The following is a 16,937-nucleotide window of genomic DNA, read 5'->3' as shown; positions in this document are numbered from 1 at the left end:
GCTAATGGTACTGCAACATGATGATGGTTTTGCTAATTAATCCCATCATGAAGATTTGATGCACAGCTTGTGTACTTCGGGGTACCAAAGCCAGGAATGTAGACTGTGTATGTTCCCCCAACCAGAACTCACACTGTTGCACTTGTACATGCCCTAGAAATATGTCTTGCTGTACAATCAGATCTACACTCAGACCAAAATATTATTTCTGAGTTTACACCTGACTGCCTTATATATTTTGAACCATTCATTGGCTTTCAGGCTTTTCTTTACAGCCCAGAGATTTAGTTTCCTTTTATTCCCAGCCTGAGGTTTGAACATTGATCACTTGCCTCTGGGAACTGAGATGCACAAAAAAAAATCTCTCAAACCTAACACTGCATGTATGAATGTATGGAACTACTCTAAAAATATAGTTAGAAATCAAGAAAACTACTGAAGCATCAAACCCAGAAATTCTGCCATACGTGCTGCAGGTTAAACTTCTTAAAGTAAAAGCCAGCTCAGTCAAGCTTGATGGCAGTAGAGACCAAGAACTTCCTTTTCAAATACTCCAAGTGAAGAGTGCTAACAAAGCCCAAGGAACTGGTGCATTTCAAATAGTCATTCCACACTGGGCAGCTAGACACAACAAACCCTCCTCACATGCAGGCAGCAGCTCTCCACCTGCAATCACAAACTGGAGTTCCCTACAAAGGACTGCAAGCAGCTTGGCCAGAGCTGCTGGTGTGCTGATTAGTCATACTGGTGATGAAACAAAGCACAATTCAAGTGTTTCCATACAGAAGAAACAGAAGCAGTGACATCACAGATTTGATATGTCCGGGCAGCATTACTTCCCAGTCGCTTGACAACTCAAACCACTTCTGAGGCATGAAATACCTCACTGACCTTGAAGCAAGGTAGCTGAGGAATTTATGTACAGGGAGCAACCGACAACCCGTCACCACAGCTGAATTTTAGTTTGACTCTTGGAAAATATGACAGGCCTCTCACATGTGATAGCTGCTGCCTCCATTAAACACTGCCAACAGTAAACAAATCGTCTCACCCACCATGAAACCCCAGAGAGTGCATACACAGAAAAAAAACAGATCTTTATTTCCTTGTCTGCAATTTGCAATGTCAGCAGGTTTGAACAAGTCACAGCTTCGCTGTGTTTCACCCAGTATAGGACAGAAGATGATGTAAAAATGGGCTGGAAGACCTGGGATAAAAGTCCTGGCGGGTGCATGAACTATTTACTCCAGCTGCAAGAAGAGTCTTTGCGAAGCGTACGCAGAGCCCAGCACAGGGCCGTGCGCCGGGCACTGCAATAGCCCAGGAAGGCAGTGCCATCTGCAGGGCCCGGAAAACATTGGAGCCTGTTAATTCCTGAAAGCCGCTAAAGCTGTTGCCGTGGCAGAGGAGCACTTCCCCATGCAGAACGAGAGCTGCCCAACAACCAAACCAGGTCACAACTTCTGAAGGAAATCAGGCAAGTAATGACAGATCTTTCAGCAAGAAAACCAAAACAAGAGGGATGTCAGTACACAAAGAGCATGAGATCTTTGAAAGCACTGAAGTGACAGTTAATGATTTCATTTTGATCTCAGATCACCTCAAAAGCCACACCACTACCATTTACAGAAGGGCGGACATAACACCAGCATAGAAAACAGGGGAAAATATTTCCAACCATTCCAGCAATGAGGATCTGGAAGAGCCTCCCAGGGAGGGTCAGAAAATGTACCTCAGCACCAGGAAAATGGTCTGCAAAACACAGTTTGTGTTAACAAAAAGCTTTACTTGGTGACCCAAAACATCATACTGAGTCCTCTATTCATATACCTGCAATGTTCACATTGTAGAACAGATTTGGGAGGACAAGGCATTTCTTGGAAAGTGGAGACTCACTAACCATGTGGTACTGGAAAACAATTACTCTGTAGATAGAGGGCTTCCACGCCACTGGGATGAGTAAAATGGTGCATGGAAAAGAAAACACTCACTGATGCTTTTCTTTTCCTCCAGTAATACACAGCTTTAAACTGTCTTCCACTGGGCTTTTCTACCAACTTAATTACCAACCAGTTGTTCAGCCTGCAGTGTGTTTAGAGCCTAACCCCATAAGAGCAGGTTTATCTGTTCCTTTCCAAACTTAATAGAAAAATAGAAATGGAGAAAACCTGCTGCTATGTTGGTACCAGGAAAAAGAGATATTCTGTTTTCTCCAGTCTACTGTTCTGTTCAATTCTGCATTTCAGCTTTTTGTCGCTCTTCAGGGAACATCTGAGATTCAAAGATCTTGGAACAATGACTCAGGGCAGGGCACTATTTCAGTACACAAATTCACCCAGCTGAGAGCAGTGTCCAGATTGCAGACTGAGGCTGGAACAATTAGTGTTCTCCAAACTCATTGACTTGTAAAAGACCACTCTATTAATTGCAGGTAAGTACATCATGCTCAGTACCACACTGGGCTGTCCATCAGTCAGATTACCAAATAAGATAATGCACATCAAACCTCTTGTCATTCAGAGTTCTGCTCATTCAAAAAGCCAGTACAACATTTTATTTTAAACTACCTTTGTGCAAAGGACTCTGCCGTTAACCAGAGTGAAGAACGGGGACTAAGCTTAAAGACAGCAATGAAACAGGTCTATTGCTGTGCAGCAACAACCCACAGTAACACCAGCTTATTAATTCTGGCCTACAAAGCTTTTTGGAGTTGCAGAAAACCATTGCCTGAAAATGCTATTATTTTATTGAAATCAGCATCTGTTGTTTTCAGTGTGATCTATTCACTGTCACAAAACAGCATCCAAGCATCCCTGCTGCCTGTTTATGAGAGAATCACCTCCCCCATGTTAACATTTGTTTACTCCCAATGCCAGAGCAACTGCAGCAGCCAGAGGTCAATACCCTGCCATAACATTTCATCCCATTACCACTGAATCATGGTAGGAGGTGCAAATTACAGCTCTGAGTCCTTGCTGGCCCCACACATCAGCCTGACTAAATGCAGCCTTCTGGAAGCAAATTCTGTTGGGCTGGGAGCAGCAAGCTCAACATGCCTTGCTTCATATGCCTCCTGCTTATCCCCATGGGCAATTAACAGGATCTCTCTTGAGTGATGGGGTTTTGATAGGCTGGGAGGACAGGCTCTTGAACATGGCATGGTTGCTGAGATTTAATTACAGGGCCAGACTGCCACTTTCTCAGCACTGGCACTCAGGTGGAAGACTGGAGGCAGGAGGACAAGTGGGTGCCAGACAGCTGCCTGAGCTCTTGCTGCCTGTCCCCACCACCCCACTTACCCCCCTCGCCACAGTCCCTCTCATTTGTACAGCAGAAGGAAAACACCACATGGGCCATTCGCCCCTCTGCTGACTTTTCCTGAAAAGCTGCTAAGCTGTGAAAGCAACCAGGGAGACTGCTAGGAACCTTTACATCCAGCATCTATGGAAATCAGACCCCCTGGATACACTTACAACCACGGTGCCTCCACATACAGTGGGACCAGACCCAACTGTTTCCCTGGAGCTGAGAGGAGCTGCAGTCTTGTCCATGCCTCTCTCCAAGTAGAGGCCCATGACTCCTGTGTCCTACCACCTTTTCCTTTGTCTCAGCAGAGAGCAAGGAGATCATCTTTTCTGATGATCTCTGAGGATTCAGCAATACATGATGAGTTTGAGCTTAAGCTTGTGCACACTCTCCATATCCAGGAAGAAACCTAACATGGAATTGTGAGTTGTTTTCCCACATGACTGAGAACCAGCCATAGCTCTGTTTGCTAAGTTCCTGGTTTTAATTACCTGTCCTGCACAGAGTACTTGCTGCCCAAGGTCACTCCAGCCCCTTGTCCCCTGAGAAACATGTGAAACATGAATGACTCAAGCCTTCTGTTGAGAGAAAAATATCCAGGCCATCCCTAACGAATAGTTATTCGTTACAAATTTCAGCAGGTCAGTGCCTAAGAACTCATGCCACAGAGGTTCATGAGCAGCCAGCAAGCATGACAGAGGAACCTGGCTGGAATTCAGTTTTCATGGCTTGAGTAAGGTGGGCAATACTTACAGTATTGGAAGTCTTCTAGCAGCTTTTTCTGTATTTCTTAAAGATAAAATTAAAGAAGAATAAAAGAATTAACGTGGAATGGAAAAAAAAGCCCAAACCCAAAACCCCAAAGCTCTGTGTTAATCACAAATATTTACCAGCAGCAAGGGACATCTCCACGCTGCTCACATGAGCAATGGTCATCACATTCTCACAGTAACCCATCAGAATTATTATTATTTAATTATGTTATTACTGCAGATGCAGAGGGAAATCTTAATTCTCTACTGCCCAAGAAGAAGAAACTGCTTTTGTGACAAAATCACACACATTCTCCTGTGTGAGAACACTGGAGATTATAAAAAGAGGGCAGGTGGGTGGGAAGGCAAAGAGGAAGAAGGTGGAACTAAATTAGAATGAGGTTATGATATATTAATGTCAGAGAATAATTCTGGAGCTATAATACCTCCTTTTATTAAGAGTCCTCTGTATTACTATTTCATCCAGCCTCAGGCAGTCCTGCTAAAAGGGAAACTGGTGAGTAAATGAAAAAAGGCAAAGAAACCCCACCTAAGATGTGAGTGTAGGGAAAACAACAGGAAATGTCTTTGAAGTAATGCAACAGCAACAAAGGAGCTGCAAGGAAAGCAGACATAGCCTCACATGAACACAAACACATCTAATCAACTGAGCTGTGTTTCATAAACCTATGTGTGCTCCATAAGCACAGCTCTTCTGTAGGCATATGAGTGTATCACATGAGAAATGAGAGATTAAAGAGTCCACTAAATAAAACTACACAAAGTCCCACAGAACTAGGAGTGTAAGAAACAGAAACTAAGACAACCCCACCATATGAAACTTACCCTCCTGATTCTGGTGTATGAAACTCTGGGCATATATGTTTCTAGCAGCTGCAGACTGGGTGATCTCAAGTGCACACAGGCATCAGCCAGTCAATACAAAGGATCACACACTGGCAAGAAATGATGTGGCATTGCCAACTGGTCAGTAAATGCAGCAAAGCTGTTGCTGTGGTCAGTGGTTCACCAAAGCCTGGTGCCATCTAAACACGCTCACCTGAGCGCTGGCCCCATGCAGAGGGGGTTTGGAAAGTCGCTGCGTATCATGAAGAACATTGCTGAGTGCCCTCCGTGCAGATGGCAGGAGCCACACACTCACTCTACACTACTCTTTCAAGAAGCTGTATGCAGTTGGTAGCATCTGTCCCAAGGGTTGTCAAAAAAGGAACAAAAAAAATTCTCAGAATTTGGCCCTGATTAGCAATGTATTAAAAAAAAAAAAAATCAATTATTTTGGCAGGAGTCCCATAATCCAGACCATAAAAGGCTTGATTCTGTTTCCAGTCGCACAAGAGTGAACCAGAGCAATGCTTTTGCTATCCACGCAGTAACAAGCGTGTTAAGCTCACGAATGTGAACACAGGATGCAACACAGAATCCACAGGAGTTTCAAAGGAAGAAGGGAGGAACCCACAATAAAAAAGTTGCATCCACACTTTGAAGTTGTTATGTGAAATTCAAAGAAACTTCATGAGACAAAGTCATGAGTCAGAGAGAGGGTCAACTGACATAATATCCCCCACATCCGAATGCCTCCTATGCACTTCAAGTGAGTGGCTCTCATGAAATTCCCTTAGCTTCCTACTAGAAAGGAGATCACCACAGTGCTCAAATCCATACAAGGGATGCACCAGGTGTCAGGATCTGAAGCACCCCTCCTTCAAGCACCACCCCATGTTGAAGTGCTGCATCCTCCCTGCTGAGCAGGTCCCTCCATTTGTTGCCACCTCTTTGAGCTGGTGGCTGGACTGGTACCTGATACACCTGGCATAGCGAGGCAGGCAAAACCCCAGCACAAACCAGGCCACCAGGCATGCACAGAAACCAAGCACAGATAAAAAGGCAAGAGTAACAGTTGACCTGAAAAGTGATTTTTTTCTTTTTCCTCTCCTGTTAAATGGATGGCTGGAGATACCAGCCACAAGTGCTTTTGCTGTCCACAGCACCCATTGTTTCCAGAGAGCCTTGGTTCATAACATGTATTGTCACTGTCAGCCCTAAAGCTGCTGTCTTCTCAGCAGCTCAATAATCATCTTCAGTGACTGAATTTTACCTGTGCTGAGCTCTGTAACAGTAGGTCAGGCCACCCATAACAAGCTGAGAGTGGTTTCTCTTATATGAAGCCACATTATAACCACATGGTTGGGTCACATGAAACTTCTGCTCATTCATCAGAGCAGACCCTGAAACCTGACACAAACAGTTGCTTCTTCCTTAAAACAGATCTGATCTGAGCTTTTCACCTCCTCTTCCTGTTGCCTAAACACAGCAGAGTGGAGACTGCCCAGCAGCGAAACACCCAGCATAAGATAAGCCCTTTCCCTCAAACTGCTAAAGAAACCTTTGCTGATCCTCAGAGCTGTCCTTACCCACTGCTTGTGCCCTTTGCATCCCCTGGAGATGAGTCTGTATTCATGCTCCCTCTCCAGGGCAGGAACAGCTTGAGAGACTGTTATGACCACCCACTGCTCTGAAATTACCTCTGTATTTTCTAGGAAGCTATAAACAAATGTAGTCAGAAACCTTAAAATAGGTCTTACTTTAAAGGCCTGTGCACTTCCTGGCTTTAGAGGGACGCAAAGCATTGCAGAAGATATCTGTGGAACATTGTTTGCCTTCTCCCATACTCTCAACGTCTTGAAGTTTGCATTAGCTTTGAAATAACATCTACATTTCAGAAGTCTTCTCATGCCTGAGCTGAAACGCTGCCTGATGCCAGCTGGTTTGCTGCTGCATGCTCAGCTTTCCCACACCCTCTTGTGAGTCCCTGGCAACACTCAAGATACACTCTCATCCTGGCAGTTGTAGAGAACAGCTATTATAGAATTGTTTAGGTTGGAAAAGGCCTTTAAGGCTAGTGAGTCCAACTGTTAACCCAGCACTAAACCATGTCCCCAAGCACCACATCCACGCATCTTAAAAAACTTACGGGAATAGTGATTGCAGTCACTTCCTTGGACAGCCTTTCCCAATGCTTGACAACCTTTTCAGTGGAGAATTTTTTTCTAATATCCACTCTAAACCTCCCCTTGTGCAACTTGAGGCTGTTTCCTCTCGTCGTATTGCTTGTTACTTGGGAGAAGAGACTGACGCCCTCCTCTCTATAACCTCCTTTCAGGCAGTGGTAGAGATCAATAAGGCCTCTCCTGAGTCTCCTTTTCCTCAGGCCAAACAATCCCAATTCCCTCACCTGCTCCTCAGAAGACTTTGTCCTCTAGACCCTTTATCTGCTTTGTTACCTTTCTCTGGGCACCTCAGTGTCTTAGTGAGGAACCCAAAACCAAACGTAGTATTTAAATTGCATCCTCAACAGTGACACGTATAGGGGGATAGTAGCTTCTCTAGTCGCCACACTATTTCTGATACAGGCCAGATGCTATTGGCCTTCTTGGCACACTGCTGGTTCATACTTAGCTGGCTATCAGCAAACACCCCCAGGTCCTTTTCTGCGAGCAGCTTTCCAGCCACTCTTCCCTAATCCTGGAGCTTGCATGGAATTGTTGTGGCCCAAGCACAGCACCCAGCACTGAATCTTGCTGAACCTCATACAATTGGCCTTGACCCATCTATCCAAGCCACAGCTGTATAGCCAGTTTTTCCCCCAGAGAATACTGTGGTAAATGGTTTTCAAAGGCTTTACTAAAGTCTAGATAGAAAGCATCCACATAATTATTTTGCAAACAGAGCTGTAGGAATCAACCCGCTGCTAATTCGGCCAACTCTCCCTTTCACAGCTTTGTTGAGCTTATTGATTTCATTGTACTCATAGACTAAAACTGACATTTCCTTATCAGAATGGACTAAACACCTGCTTTATTTCAGCCCACACATAACTCCCAAGAAGTAACACAGTGACCCAGAAAAATCAGAAGTATCTTAGTCATCGACCACCCTAGATTTGCTATACCTCACACTTCAGAATCCCTTAGAACAACACCATCATCCAGGGTTTGGGGCTTTTTAGAAATAAATAAGTTGAAATGTTGGGCATACCAAACTAAAATAAAAGTGAAAAAAACACACCAACATGAAAAAAATTAAGCAATGTGATTCATGACAGACACCAGATATAGCTGTCACGCTGGTTTTGCACTGGGGTAAACGGACTGACAGCCGTAGAGACACTCATCATCCATATTCATGTCAGCAATACCCAGACTGAATAGAAAGCTGACATTTTCAGCCAGCTCCTTCCTCTCAGCTGCATTTAACTGGACCCTGAGTTAAGTGCTGTCAGACACTGTGCACAGGAAGCTCACTCTTCTGGAGTGCTAACACTGCAGCAAGACTACAAGCTTCTATAAATCACTTAGAGGCACACTTGTTATTGGCTCATTCCTCTTGAAATGCTTCGAAAGGCCTCTCCCCCTGTATGACAGTTCAAGGGATCAAAACCTCCCTTTGCAAACACTAACACACCTAAGTAAATTTACTTTCAGGACTAGCTCTAATAAAGCCAATGATGCACTCAAATTTTCAGTAGCACTCTCATTTGCAGGATCAGAAGCTTCAAGAGCCTTTTAATTTTATAACAGAGGGAGAAGGTACTCAAGAACAGTGATTTCCCTGGAGCTGCTCACCTTATCTCTGGGCCTGGAATTTAACACTGAAACAGAGGAAAAACTGCATAAGATGCAAGGTCAAAATTTGACCCTTGCTTCCTGTCACTTGCTGAAATCACCAGGCACCCAAGCATGCAAGGGTGGAACATTTGCCAAGAAGCAATCATGTGTGAGGAGAAAACAACTTGTATCTTTCTGCCTTTTGTCTGGATGACTGACCAGGTTCTCCCACAGGAGGATCTCCAAAGCACAGCCAACACTGGTAACAGAGACCTAACATGCAAACCTTACTCTGTAGACCCATGTCATTAACTCAACGGTGCTGAGGGTTAACAGTCTCACCACCAGCACATACTTAATCTAGGCCAGAGGAATATACAGCAACACCTAATTTTTCAGAAACATGTAGGCTTTTGAGGCCTCTGCTGACTGTAAACAATGATGAACCAGCGTCAGCCTAGTCCATCCAGTCCACTCCAGCTGGAGTTCAACAAGACAAGTGGTGAGGAAGAATTTTGCCACATATCATCTCCATGAAGCAACACTTCCAAAAAAACCTGTTTTATCCGACCCCACCAGAGAGCTGTTTATTTTACACAGAATCTGAATATCACAGGTGAAACAAGTAATAAAGCCACATATGCCATATCCTTGAAGTGGTGGACATGAGCTGGGAGGAGAGGAGGTTTATGTTAGGAAAGTCAAGGCTAACCAGAAACCCTCTAACAAACTGGCAATGCTGGTTTGCTTCCATAAAAGAAGGCATATGAATATGCTTTGCTTTGCCTTGCTATCAGCTTTCTGCTGCTGCACCCAGCAAGGCAGGAAGAAATGAATATAAATCCACAGCATCTCTTCACTAGTAAGCTCTTGGCAAAAGTCAAGAGAGCTGCTTGGGCTACTAATCCACTTGCCATCTGGCTAAGCAGCAGGAGCTATGAAACTGTGTGCAGATAAGGTGGTAGTAGACACTTTCAAACGGATACCTAAATTTTTGAAGCTTGTATCCTCTTTGGATAACCAGCTCTTTTTTCACTTTCTTCCCACTCCTGTTAGTAAATTGGGCCCTTGCATTCTAGTAGAACCCCCATAGATACCTTTATAAATTCTACAAGGCATGGAGTACCTGTGAAATATCCCTTTGCATGAATATCATGGGAAATCTGGAAATCTGAGAGTTACAGATTTAGTAAGTATCAAAGGCCCACAGAGATGTTACAGGCCACTAATCCCGGCCACATAACAGGAATGCTCTCTAGCCCTGAAGTCCCAGCACAGGAAACTTAACCCCACTGCTGATACTGGTGGTGGTCCCTGAGGTGGTGAGGACATGGCCCCTGAATCACTTAATCTACTTGAAATCCCACCTTATGGCCCAAACATAACTTAGCCGCCTTTAAAAGTCAAACTGTCTAGGATCTAAACGTGTTACCTCTTCTGTGCCTGCAGGCAGTTTGTGCCAAAGGGCAGGGAAGCAGCATATGGCAGACACAGCAGCCCCATGCTGTATATACATACAGACAGGCAATTCATGGGTGCTTTCTCACCCTCAACTGCATGGTATATACATATCCTACAAATGACTTGCAGACCCACTTTCTTTTTTTGCTATGAAGTTTATCTCTTTCACCTTCAGAGCTTGCAGCTAATGAGTTGTGCCACTCCATCATTTTTATAGAAGCATTCTCCTGTGGGCCATTAAAATCACCCAGTGGCAGTTTCTCAATAGCTTCCAGTCGGGTCCGAAACCACCAGAGATGTCTGAAAACATAAGACTTCATTCCAGACTCATTCACATTGGATTTACTTTGTTTAAATTAAATTTACTGACTTTGATGAAGTGTTGCTCCAGCTTCATATGGAGCATCAAGTGAGGCTGGCTCTGTGTGGCTTTTCATACAGTGATTCACACTAAGTGAGTCCACTTAACTATGAAAACATCTATTTTAAATTACAAATTTCCATGACAAATTAAAAGCTGCTCATCTTAACACATCCAGACTGAAAAATCACTAACTGTCATAGCCCTAACAGCAGAAGCCTCTTTCCAAGAGCCACACTTTCTTTAGCTCTGAAATATCAGGAGATGAGCAAAAAGCCTCATCAGTAACAGACTGTCTCCATTATGAAGTGTTAGATATGAGAGCAATTGAAATGAATGACTTTTCCCTGGAAAGCTTTGGACTCTTTATAACAGACCATAAGCAATGTCCCTCATCTTCTGGAACTGCAGTGTCCCTTCAGAATTCAGGTGCTGCTGAGGAATTTAGCAGGTTGGACTTCAAAGGTCAGATCCACAGCTGGCATAAATCAGCACAACTCTGCTGACTTGCATGGAAGTGCAGGTGAAAATCTTGCCAGACGAGATGTTTTTATGCACTGCAAAGAAAAGTGCCCAGGAAGCAAACTATCAGCTGGCTAAAAGCTAATTTGATCCATTGAAGTCACTGCCAGATACCTCAGAAGTTGATGGCAAAACTGACAGTGACTGGCATGGACATGCTCTGCTCACAGAACTGAATTTTGTTTGTGACCATCTATTGCTGAGTGGCAGTTTGTAACTTACTTCCTCTACCGAGCTTCTGGGAATAGTAGAACAGCAGCAATGAAGCAGTAAACAAACATATGCAAGTGTATCTAATTGGTATGCTTGAGAAGAGAGCAAGGATACTGAAATGAAAAGACAAAAACTGTCTTTGCCCAAGCTTGCCTTTGGTGACTTTGCTGAAGAGATCAGCCCTTAGTTCCTGCATACTCCTTTCACGTTCCCTGTCCTGGTACCCAGCCACCATGTGGTGCCACCAACAGCCATGGGACTTCAGCCCAGTCTCTAGGTCACCCTCTCCTCACCTGCATCTGGTAACAAGGAGGCAGAACCAGAGGATACACCTCAGAGATAAAGTCAAACCCATGGCACAATTTCCAGAAGATTTCTTCTTTGTTAAAGAATCTTGCTTGAAAGTATTGCTATAAAGCAGGAGGGTGTTGCTGGGCATTTTCCACAGGCAGCTAGCAGAACCTCATGTTGTAATATTGGGTGCCTCAGGACTTTCTCAAAATCAGCCATTTTGAACATGTCAAATGGAGCACCCAGAATTTAAAACACTTAATTATTACCAGCCATTTTAAAACACTGGCCCTTGATTATGAAGGAGTACAGCTGTACTAGAAGACGCAGAAGCTCCTCATGGGAATGCTCTGATCTTCAGATTAAAAAGGTAAGAGACCAGCAATATTTACTTACATGGCTTTCAAACGAAGTTGAAAAGAAAATAGGGGCCGTGGCTAGCATTAGCAAGGAACAAACTTTTCATTAGTGGGCTGTGCCAGATTCTTTATCTAAAAATAGTCTGTTCAGCAGCTTTTCAAAAAGCACCATCATGTTTAATTGGGATGCCACAGTATGTGCTAAAGAACAAACAGGAATATTGCACCTCTCTTCTGTAATGGCTAAATCTGAGCTAGGTCTAAAATCACTTTAGAACATTAGAACTAACGGGCTAAGTTGAACACAGAACTTGAGGACGTGAAGGGGTTTCTGCCCCCTCCTTTTCTGGCAATGTCTCAATAAAAACCAGAATCAGCATCAGTTAGTATTAATTTACACAATTAAAGAGGCAGTCGGATAACAGGCATAGAAGATGACCAAAACAAGAACCTTAACGAGCATATGGCAATGTTTTAGTAACATTAGGTCCTTACCAATAAAGTCCAAATAAATAAGCTTCCCATCTTCCTTCCCAGTGCTCCTCCAGTGGGAAGTAACACAGATCTTCCCCAACTCTCAAAGGAGAAAAATGCTGGAAGAGCTGGTTATTTCTCTGTTAGAGTCATTTGTTAATGATGACTTCATTTATGGACACAAAGGTTGATGCTGTAAAGTAAATAAAATGGCTCTTTAACTGCATCTTTCTAAAGGCATCAATACTTTGCAACATCAATGTCTCTTTCATTCAGGAAAAACTGCAGGTCATGTTTCAGCTGAGCTGACATTTCCCAGCTGAAGGCTCTAATAGACAGAAAATAGAAGGAATTTTCATATATTTGTTGCTGGAAAGAACTTTTATATAGAGGACTTCTGGATGCCACATAAATATTGCTGGGTTTTATTGATTTCTAGACCAGGAACTATACAGGCAAAACGCAAGGAAAGTCCCTTTACACTGATAAAGCCTGGTATTGTTTCTCAGCCAGATTCAAGAGGAGTCACTTAAAAGAGAAGCGATTTCATTCTTTATGACCTTAAAGCTAAAAACAGCTTAAGGAAATTATCTGTTTTGTGGTGCATCCACACCAGCTCGAATCGCTACCAAATATACCTGTCAACATACACTCAGTATCACATTAGTGGCCTGTTAGAAGCATACTTCAGCTTTGGTTAAACATCAAGTTTCCTTGCCAAATTGGATGCAAAATTAAAAAGAAAACAGGTCTTCTTTCCCCTGCTCCTCTGAAGATTTCACCATGGAAATACTAATGGAAACGTGAAGAGCTCTAGAAGCTACCACATAGCAAAGGGCAGATGGAAGCTAAAGTAAATTATGCTCCAGAAGTCATGCAATTTGTCAAAAAAACTCCAGGATCAAGATATGCTAAACCAAATTATTTGGAAGAATACAGAGCTTTGCGTATCGGCAACTCCAGCACTGACTGATACACATTACAATATTCCCCACCAGGTAATACACACTAAAATTTGCCGGTCAGGTAAAGTCTCAGAGAGGACACAGCTTCAAACCATGTTGCTTACCCCCTCTAGCCTCTGGTACCTAAAGTACAGCTTTCACACTCAGCCTGGGACAGGGGTTTTTCTGTGGTTTTCCCTGCGAGGAAGGGATGCCAAGCCTTTGGAAACCTGAGTCTTGCACCCCTGCTAACTTTTTGGTGCTTTAATACAATTGACATCTAATGAAATTCCACATGACCTTCACGGGTAGCACTCCAGGAACATCTGTCTCATCCACCCTATATAACACACCTAAACACAAACATGCCGAAAGAATTATAGTTACAATATTGCAGCAGTGTGTTTTCAAAAAATTGCCAGATTTACCATGCTTCCTGAGGACACGTGCAGAGCAACAAGCTAACTATACACCCACCCATCTGAACGCTGACTACGGACTTTATTCATCCTGGTTGCAAAAATCATAAATAGAACAGGAAGGTGAATCAGAGGGTACAGTTTTATGGCTATAATTTTGCTTCCCTCTTCAGATCAGATGGCTGAGCTGAAAGAATTAAAGCCCATCAGGCATCACACTGGATATGTGCTCAAAACATGCAGTAAGTATAATACTCAATATATGGCAAACTGAATATTTAAAGGAAGATTTTGGAGGCTCCTGTTTCTTATGCATATAACCATGCTAAGGAGCAGGTTTGAAGAACAAATATTAAAGAATTCCTGATTTAAGTGTTCAACTGTATAGCTTTAAGATGTTACGTCCTTTGAGATGCCTTTAACTAGCTGAGGCCTTTCACAGCGCGAGGTTTGCTTTCTCCTGAACTTCCACAGAATTGTTGAGACTGAGAAGGAATCACTAGTTTTGCTGTGTCTGTGATTTACTCCAGAAACAGCACATAGCAAAATCAGATTCACCAGGAGGCTGCAATTGCCCGTTACTTGACAGGTGGGTTTATTACCAGACAGGGCAATTTACAGACACAATCTGACATTTTGAAATACCTGTTCTCATACTGCTGTAAATTTCTCACTGCAACTTACATTACATTTAGGAAACAATTCAGAAAGGTCTAAAAATCAACCTGACTCCAGCTGCTTCAATGTCCCTTAAATCAAGACTATTTCATGTTAAGCAAGGAGGCAATGAATCTGAAGAGCTGGTATTTTGAGAAGGAGCTGTTTCTCTTAAGCCCTGCAGAAAGGCAGGAGGGAAGCAGCTTTGCAGACCTTCCCTCCCACTCTCAGTTTCTTCAACATTCTGCATGGAAACCAAACACAAATCTTGGTCGCCTTGCAAGTACTAGGAGCGTCATCTCATCATCAGTGCTAACAGCCCCACTGACTGCAGCAGAGCACAGTTTCACACCAAGCAAGATGAGCAGAATACAAATCTAAAGAAGCAGCAGTGAACTTTTCCCTCGCTCCATCAATACTGGGATCTTGGAATCAGTAACAAAGAGCTGTCACTCTCCCAACTCTTGTGAAAGGACAAAGACCCTCCTTACTTGGTATAATCTAGTGTCACTAGGATGTGTGGGATGGTTTAGTGTGAGGTGTCCCTGCCCATGGCAGGGGGGTTGGAACTAGATGATCTTGAGGTCCTTTCCAACCCTAACTATTCTATGATTCTATAAGACTAGTCCCTGGTCTGTAAGCACTGCTGTATTGACATAGTGCTTCTTGACCCAGTTTGAGGATTTCTGAAAGCTGTTAAGTGACACTAACCACCATTGCAAATGCATAAAATTGCAGTCATGGCTTTGTGAAGTCAATGACAAATTCTTCCAGGGTTGAGCATAGAAATAAGTCCTTCTGGTACAGATTCCCAAGCCACTGGTAGTCTACAATAGAGGGTAATACCCAGATGTGTCCTGGTGGAAGAACTATATCACTACATGGTGGTAAAAAGGCTGTGGATTCATGACTGAGTCTTTACCTTCTGTTGCACTACTCAGTCTATTATATTAAATATTATTTGCATTATATTCATAGTTTACTATCGTACTAATAATCCCTATTGCATTGAGCTTCATTGTCTGGCAATTGCCTACAAAGGATTCCCAGGAATTGGTGCGAAAAGTGGTAACCTAAGACCTCTCCACTTCATAGGTGAGGATCACTGTTACATTGCCTTGTCCTCTCCCCTAGCAAGAACAGTGGAGGGAGTGTTCCTTTTGTCCTCCACTTGCGTTCTGTGGCAGTAGTAAGACTCCTCATTTACCCAGCGCTCAACGAAACCAGAGCTTGTTGCTTGGGAGGGTTTGTGGAGTACGGTTACTATCTAGCAGTATGTTTCATTAGAAGCTTTACAAGACTCCACATCACTTACCTCATTCAGCATGAGGAAATAGGCGCTAAACACAAAAGGAACATCTACACCCAGCACCTGCCTTGGCTCACTGCAAGGCAGTACCTTGTTGTCTCTGGGAAAGGAAGAGGCAAAGAAGCTCCCCAGGCTTGAAGAGAGGCTGAAGGTCTCCTCTGACCCTTGGGCAACCTTAGATCTGCCATTCTAACTCTACTGCAGGCTCTCATGAAGCTGATGGTGATCATTATACATCTCCACATCTCTATAAAACAAGAGCATTGCTCTTCTGTCACACACTTTCTGCCTCACCTACTTTACAACTCTGATTCCTCAGAAAAAGGACACCCCTTTCTGCAGCATTTTTAGCACCACTGAATCCAAAATGTGCCTGGCCCCTAGGTGGTACTTCAAAACAAATATGCACGGAAATCTTTCATAACCAATTAAATATACACACACACACACACACTGGTACCGGGAATATGCTGCAGTATCATAGAATCATAGAATAGTTAGGGCTGGAAAGGACCTTAAGATCATCCAGTTCCAACCCCCTTGCCATGGGCAGGGACACCTCACACTAAACAATCTCACCCAAGGCTTTGTCCAGCCTGCCCCTGAACACTGCCAGGGATGGAGCATTCACAACCTCCCTGGGCAACCCATTCCAGTGCCTCACCACCCTAACAGGAAAGAACTTCCTCCTTATATCCAGTCTAAACTTCCCCTGTTTATGTTTTAAGCCGTTACCCCTTGTCCTGTCACTACAGTCCCTGATGAAGAGTCCCTCCCCAGCATCCCTATAGCCCCCTTCAGATACTGGAAGGCTGCTATGAGGTCTCCACGCAGCCTTCTCTTCTCCAGGCTGAACAGCCCCAACTTTCTCAGCCTATCTTCATACAGGAGATGCTCCAGTCCCCTGATCATCCTCGTCACCTTCCTCTGGACTTGTTCCAACAGTTCCATGTCCTTTTTATGTTGAGGACACCAGAACTGCACACAATACTCCAGGTGAGGTCTCACAAGAGCAGAGTAGAGGGGCAGGATCACCTCCTTTGACCTGCTGGTCACGCTTCTTTTGATGCAGCCCAGGATATGGTTGGCTTTCTGGGCTGCGAGCGCACACTGAAGCCGGCCCATGTTCATATTCTCATCGACCAGCACCCCCAAGTCCTTCTCCGCAGGGCTGCTCTGAATCTCTTCTCTGCCCAACCTCTAGCTGTGCCTGGGGTTGCTCCAACCCACGTGTAGGACCTTGC

Source organism: Lathamus discolor, chromosome 3 (genome assembly GCF_037157495.1).
Source record: "Lathamus discolor isolate bLatDis1 chromosome 3, bLatDis1.hap1, whole genome shotgun sequence".
NCBI lineage: Eukaryota > Metazoa > Chordata > Aves > Psittaciformes > Psittacidae > Lathamus > Lathamus discolor.
Note: the sequence above shows the minus strand (reverse complement) of the source record.